Source organism: Aotus nancymaae, unplaced genomic scaffold, assembly GCF_030222135.1.
Source record: "Aotus nancymaae isolate 86718 unplaced genomic scaffold, 86718_ANA_hifiasm-v0.15.2.pri h1tg000016l, whole genome shotgun sequence".
NCBI classification, from domain to species: Eukaryota; Metazoa; Chordata; class Mammalia; order Primates; family Aotidae; genus Aotus; species Aotus nancymaae.
In genome coordinates this window covers 79,939,540-79,947,057 of record NW_026988428.1, presented here as the reverse complement: position 1 = coordinate 79,947,057, position 7,518 = coordinate 79,939,540, and the positions used below count along the sequence as shown (strand labels likewise).

At 37.0% G+C, this 7,518-nt stretch overlaps 1 non-coding gene across 1 annotated transcript; it reads left to right on the top strand.

The window, feature by feature from the left end:
- Positions 1–6,068: 6,068 nt before the first annotated feature.
- LOC135275540 (U1 spliceosomal RNA) lies at positions 6,069–6,232 on the top strand. The gene has a single exon (XR_010343162.1). It is a non-coding gene; the product is annotated as a U1 spliceosomal RNA (small nuclear RNA).
- The last annotated feature ends 1,286 nt before the right edge of the window (positions 6,233–7,518 follow it).

Here is a 7,518-nt window from a genome sequence, read left to right as displayed (position 1 = left end):
CTTGATGTTTAAATATAATTGTGGAGGCTTACAGGTGTTTAAAAAAATATTAGCATATGTGGGAAATCTCTGTATCCTCTGCTCTGTTTTGCTGTGAACCTAGAACTACTCTAAAAGATACAGTTGGCCAGGTACAGTGACTCATGCTTACAATCCCAGTATTTTGGAAGGCCAAGGCTGGAACATCATTTGAGGCCTGGTGTTTGAGACCAGCCCAGGCAACACAGTGAGAACCTCATCTCTACAAAAACTTAAAAAATTAATTGTGTACAATGGCATGTACCTGCATTCCCAGCCACTCAGGAGGCTGAGGTGGGAGGATGGCTTAGGCCCAGGAGGTTGAGGCTGCAGTAAGTCATGAATGTGTCACCATATCCAGCATGGGCCACAGAGCAAGACCATGTCTCAAAAAAAAAAAAGAAAAAAAAAAAGTCTATTAAAAAAATATGTGAGATATATATATATACACACAATGGAATATTATCAAGCATAAAAAGGGATAAAGCACAAAAACATACTTTAATTATATAGTAGATACATACTCCTTTACTGTACAGTAGATGGACCTCCAAAACATGCTTAAGTGAGAGAAACCAGACACATCACATACTGTATGATTTCATTTATATGAACTATCCAGAGTGGGTAAATTTATAAAGACAGAATGCAGATTGGTGCTTTCCAGGGGCTAGGGGAAGGGGCAATGGAGAGAAACTGTTAAGTGATATGTTTTATTTTGGAACAATGGAAAAGTTTTGAAACTAGATAGAGGCAGTGTACAACACTGTGAAGGTACTAAATGCCACTGAATTTTTCAATTTCACATGATTTTATGTCATATGAATTTCATGGCAATAAATTGAAAAAAAATTAAGAGACTCAAGGATAAAGTCCTTATAAGTTTAATTCTTTTTTTTTTTTTAAAGGGTAAGGGCAAAATAAAGTTCAGGTGGTCCAATCTATAAATTTTTAAATACTGTTAATTTATTATCTATTTTACGTTTATGATGTCTTCCCACCTTCTGAAATTAAAAAAAGAATTCAAAATTTTTTTCTAGTAATTTTGTGGTTTAATCAGTCTGAAATATGTTTGGCATAGAATATTTAATAACATAAAAAATATTATAGTAAGAGCAAGCCTTCACAGTGAGAGAATCATATAGGTTTGGAAAAGTGTTTGGAGGTGGACAGTGTAACTACAAAGTCGTGAGTTAAGAAGAATGGAGAGAGATTCAAAATTTTCTGTCTCATGAAAATGAGGAGAATTTATTTTAATTTCATTTTATGTTTGGCTTTCAAGAGAATGAGAGGAGACGGAAGCTCTAAACACACAGAGAAAGTCTAAAGCCTGATTTACAAAAATACCTACAGATGGACATTTTTAAAGGACTGTGATGTTTAATATGCAATTTTGATGTTTACAACGCTGCATTGTGAACCCTTTCCATTTCCCCAAAGTATCATTAAACTTGGCTGATATTAAAAAGTCCTTTGTGAGACATTTATCTGTTAAAAGCACGTAAACAAGATGGCTTCCACCTCTGAGACAATATGGCAGAACGGGAACAGAATGAAAAGAGTAGCAAAATGATGCATGATCTAAACTGCTGTAGAAGGAGCCAAAATCTCAAGACTTAAAATAAGAAATCAAGTTAATCTTCCTTAGATTTAAGAGACATTATGACCTCAACTGATAGTTGAGCATTAGTTAGGTGTAGGATGAAAATGAAGCAGTTTTCATCTACTATTCTACCTCTGGTGTAGCAATAATATCAGCACATTTTAAAAGAAAATGTCTAGATAATTTGTCCTCTTTGAGGGGAGGGAACATGTCTTAGTCATCTTTGTTTATCCAGCACCTGCAAAGAGCCTGAAATAGTAGACAGCGAAGATGAATGCTTGCTGAGAGAAGGTTGCAGTATATTACCATATTGATATATTGCTCTTGCTCAATATTCATGGGAATAAGTGGCATATAGACCAAGAACTATGATTATATACTTGTAGTAACGTAAGTTTAAGTAACAGACCACAATGTTGATTTAGTTGGTGGTAAATAAAGTTGGGAATTACCTCACAACCACTGCTATCTCCTTATTTTCGCTGCTTAGTGTTTGATATCTGTCAGCTAGCTTATGATATAAAGACATGAGGAGTCTTATTTGCACTCTCACTACATCCACCATTCTTCGTCTCTAGCTGCATTCCCTATGATTCTCCTTTCCACTCTTTTGATTGTTCTTCAGCAGTTGCTCACCTATACCAAGTCTTCACTGGGTCTGGAACAGGAACATGAGAGTAGGGGCTTGTGGTGGTAGATGGGAAAATGGAAACTGAGGCATTTACTTCCTCCTTCTAGTCATGATCACGTTTTTCTTTCTTTTCAATCTCTCTTTCCTGAACTGTCAGCCAGAAGGTAGTGTTTGCTAGTTAGGCATGTGTTTTCTATTTCACTGTATCATTTTATTTGTGGCTCTCTAGGTACCTAACAATGAATCAAGCACATAGTAGATGCTCAGTTAATAATCATTAATTCATCAGCTGCCTGGAAAGGGAGTGCAACAGAGACACTTCTAAAATACCAGAAGTAAGAGCCAAGGTGACTGATGTCACTAAGAGCCACTAATCATTCCAAAACTCAGCAATAGAATTGCTACTTCCAACAGTCTCCTTAGCCAACAAGAGCCCAAACAACCATATGTCTATGCAGTTCAACTGCTATCTATTCTACTCCTCTCTTAAAGGCATAATAAATGCATTTTAGATGAAATAACAGAACTGTAAACCTGCTACTTCCCCAGCTTCTCGGCTAACTGGAATAAGGAAAACAGAAATAGTATTGCTGTTAACAAGGAAGCTATGTAAGCGATCTCGAGATCATCAAAAGCATTGGGAATCATTAATCTATTAATAATTAAGAATCGAGTTTAAAAAGTGTGTTTTAAAAGATGACAGATTCCCGAAAGCATAGAGACTCCAGCACTTGCATTTTTTAAATTGTGTTCATCAGCTTTAATATATAAAGCAGAGCTTTCAAATTGAGAACTAATTGATTCTCTTACTCTTTCTTTTCACTGTTCATTAAAAAAAATAAGTACAGTACTCTCTCACCCATTTTTATGAACATTATTTAACATTCATTAAACAACTCATGTATATGCCGGGCCTTGTTAAGGATATAGAGTCGGTTTTGTGTTTTACATGGCCTTGCAAAGGCACCTTCTGAAACATGATTTTCTGCTGTAATCCACACATGATTGTACCCTTTGTTTCACCTTAAGCCAAAAGCAGCTCGAGCTAAATGCCAGGCTTCTCTGAGTTACAAATTTAGACTCTCCCTGAGATGCCTGCTCACATGGTGCATTAGCCTACTGCACCGGTTGATTAGCAGTGCTCTCTCAGAGTGGTATATTGACTCCCATGTGCACTTATCATTTATCATACTTATGCTCATTTTATTCTTATCCCAATAATGACAGCTTTCATGTAAAATGAAAGGAGAAAATAAGATTAATACCTACTTAGTACACCTTTAACACCATGCGCAAAGACACTAGCTTCCGAATCAAACACAGGTCTTCTCTGAATTTGGATTTTATTATCAATATTATTGTTATTGCCCTCGTTCAAAAATGACTTCAAGATAACTATCCGTCGGTTCTTCAGGAATGGTCAAGACATAAAAGTGGCAGTAGGGGAAGGACACAGGGAGAAGGAAGATCAAAAAGTTTGTACGAATTTGTGTGTTCAGTGGGGAGTAGAGATCAATGCCATGGCAAATCAACCCAGCCACCTGGTCTAAGACAATGCCCGTTTTCAACCATAATCACTTGAGAATACATTGGAGATATGTATTCAGCTTTGGGATAGAATGATTTTGAAAGTCTGCTTTGGCATTAAAATCCAAGAGTTTTGGCAAATTTGAATGAAATCCAACAAGGACAAAGGTTTTCTGATATGTTGTTCTAACTGTTTAGAAGCATCAGAGTAGATGATACCTGATCATGTAACTTTCCCCCTGAGGAAAAGTAAATTAAATTTTTTTCCTGTGATGCTTCATCTGAAGCTGCAAACACGCTTTTACGTGTTCTGTCAGTTTCATGACATTTTGCCTTCTAAATAAGAATACGAAACAAAATGTTAGGCAGCTGCAGCAAGTACAGCGAGAAGGATCGTGGATGCTTACTGGTGTTACATGGGAATGTCATTATGTCTACATTCACAGCTAGTAATGGGTGCTGTTCCAAATGAAACTCAAAGGTTGTAGAACCAACTATTCAGTCTGTTCCAGTAGGGCACAGAATCCCCTGCACATAACTTCTATAGGAACACAAGCAAAGTCCCTATAGAAATAAGATGACAAAGAGTGCTACTTAAAATTAACTTGAGGCCTTTCCATTCTCAATGATCAGACTTTTTCTTTTTGAGACAGGATCTTGCTCTGTCACCCAGGCTGGAGTGCAGTGGTACAGTCACAGCTCACTGCAACTTCAACCTCCCAGGCCCAAACCATCCTACTGCCTCAGCCTCCCAAGTAGCTGGGACTTTAGGCATGTGCCACTGTGCAAAGCTAATTTTTAAGATTTGTTGTGGGATTGGGGTCTCTCAGTGTTACCCAGGTTGGTCTTGAGTTTCTGGGCTTAAACAGTTTAGCCTCATTGGCCTCCCAATGTGCTGGGATTACAGGCATGAGCTGTTACACACGGCCAGTGCTTAGACTTATTTGCAAATAGCAATGCAAATCATAATACAAAGAAATGAGCAATCAAAACACAAACAGCATAGTCAAGAATGATGTGGGAGACAGAGGAACACCAGCATCATTAGAAGACTAAGAAACCAACCAAAAATGAATAGAAAGATTATTTCTAGTTCCTTAGAGAGGAGAACTCAAAAAACAAACGGCTATTAGAAGCCTAGCATATTCCTTTGACAATTGTATATGGTTATGCTTAATTTAATTCACAGTAAAGCATGTATAATTCTCATTCCAGAGTGAGTGATCAGATATTTCAACACTCTCTGTGGTGGTGTTTCTAATACCCTTCATTTGGAGCTGAGTTTCTTAATCTCAGCACTATTGATATTTTGGGCAAGACAATTCTGTGTTGTTGCATTGGTCCTGTGAACTGTAGGATGTTTAACAGCATCTCAGGCCACTACCTCCTCTATGCCTGTACCAACCCCACAGTGTAGACAATAGAAATGTCTCCAGACTTTGCCAGATATCCTGCGGATGAGGGGATGTGGAGCCAAAATTTGCTTCCATTGAGAATCACGGAGACAGAGGGGATATCTTAACCTGTCTCATGCTAAAGTGAAGATTCTGGCCAACAGATTTAAAAGTTATCAAGAAGCATTATGGATAAAACCTTACCAAGCTTTATTTTTGATAGGTATGTTACATCTAAAAGGTAGGGATTGATCTTAGCTGAAAGAAGTGTTTATTCTAAGAAAGTTCTTTTTGTCTTCATGGAAAGGCTAACCTACAAAATGCAAGAAACTAAGAAACCCATGCAAGGATTTCCAGATGCCTTTAGAGCTTGGCTCAAAGTTAAAATTCCTTCTCTTATTTTAGGAAGGGATGAGGATTTTTTTCCCTGCCTCTCCTTTTGCTGCCAGTTCAGTACAAAGCCAATTGAAATAAATTATTTTCAACTGCTTACCTATATAAAGAGCACTTTTAAAATTCATTCACTAAGTATCCCAATTTGAATATTTTTAGTTATCCATGACCATGTATGATTGTATTATTGCTCAATATACATAAAAACAAATACTGTAAAGATATCTCTGAAGATACTAGCAATTTTAGAAGAGAGTTTATTAAATCGGCAGACAACACATTACCACTCTGGAGGCTGGAAATGTCATGTGATACCATCTTCAGTCACTAATACCATTTTTCAGCTCAAAACTGAAAACATTTTGCTGAACTTTCAAAATGATTTGGCTTTAATAGTCACAGCAACAGAAGACTTTTTAAAAAATCAGAATTAAGGCCCTACTCAACTGAGTAACCAGGTGGGCAGACGTTTACCCAAGTTATTTAAAACTCTTGATTTTTGATATTTACCTGGCAGGGGAGATACCATGATCACAAAGGTGGTTTTCCCAGGGCGAGTCTTATCCATTGCACTCTGGATGTGCTGACCCCTGTGATTTCCCCAAATGTGGGAAACTCAACTGCATTATTTGTGGTAGTGGGGGACTACATTCTCAATTTCCCCTGATTAAAAAAAAAAAAATCTTGATTTTTGAAAATTACAAACATCTTATTCCAAACAAGTGATCTCTCCAGTAGTGGTACTTGTAATTTGACAGTAATTTACATAGATTTGTTTTTTTCTTCTGATTGTGAAGGAGACAAGAAAAAAGTTGTATTATAAATACATTTTATGGGGCAGGTGAGAAGTTGGCTGAAAGATTACACAAATTTTATGCACTTATAATTCCTTGAGGGATTATAATAGTAGTCTTATAGAAGAATGGGTATAATTTATGTAATCCTGGAGGAAAGTTTACATTTGCCTGGGAGAGGTAAGAAAGAAACTAGCAGAAGACAAAGTGAAGGCAAATAACGAACAGGGAAGCACCAAAAAGTCTGAAATGTCTGGAGCGCTGGGGAGATGTGTGTGTATGTGGAGCGGACACTGTGTGTGTGCATTGGTGTCTCTGTGTGTGTGAGCTCTACACTTGGTAAGTATTCTGTTCATTGTACCCACCTATAACTTCAGAGACAGATCATGAAATGAATTTGTCCCTATAATATTTTTTCCACAACATTGGTAAGTTGTCAAGGAAGATAAAAATTTGTAGGCCTACATTACGGCCAACCTATTAATCACCCAGCACAGAATTATTCTGCTACTATCAATAGTAAATTTAGTATAAAGCTAGATCTTGTTAGATTGTCGTCTGGACCTGCAAGCTGAACTTTTGTTGTAAATATGTTTTTATCTCAGCTTTGAAAAACAAGCAAAAATTAAAGGGTTTCATTTTGTTCCGTTGTGCTATACGGCCTAAATTTCCCCGTATCTTTCTCATATTTACAAATTAAGGCATTAAAAACCTGAGCGTTAGTCCCATAAGAGTATTTCCTATATAGAAGTATCATAGATCATTAAGCATAATTCAGTAAAATAATTTCAGCAGAACTGGTTGGTGTGTTGATTGATAAAATTATTAATGATATAAACAGGTGGGGGTGATTCAATTCTAATAAACTATAGTGTAAGAATACCAACTGAGAGAATAATTATTCCCCTAAAAAATGGGTTGTGCTCACATTGCATATTTTTGCCGTCCTCCATTGTCTTCAACGTTGGCCACTGCCGGAGGCAAGTGCGAGACAAGACAGACAAATGGTCTGATCCAGAATGGCAAATTCTATGTTTCCTTAATACAGTCTCCTGGAATGACAGCAGTTATGTATTTTTAAGTCTGCTCTTCCATTACAGCGATAAATGGCTATTTAAATACAGTCAGGTTCAAATTACACTAGTGGAAAATGCAGCA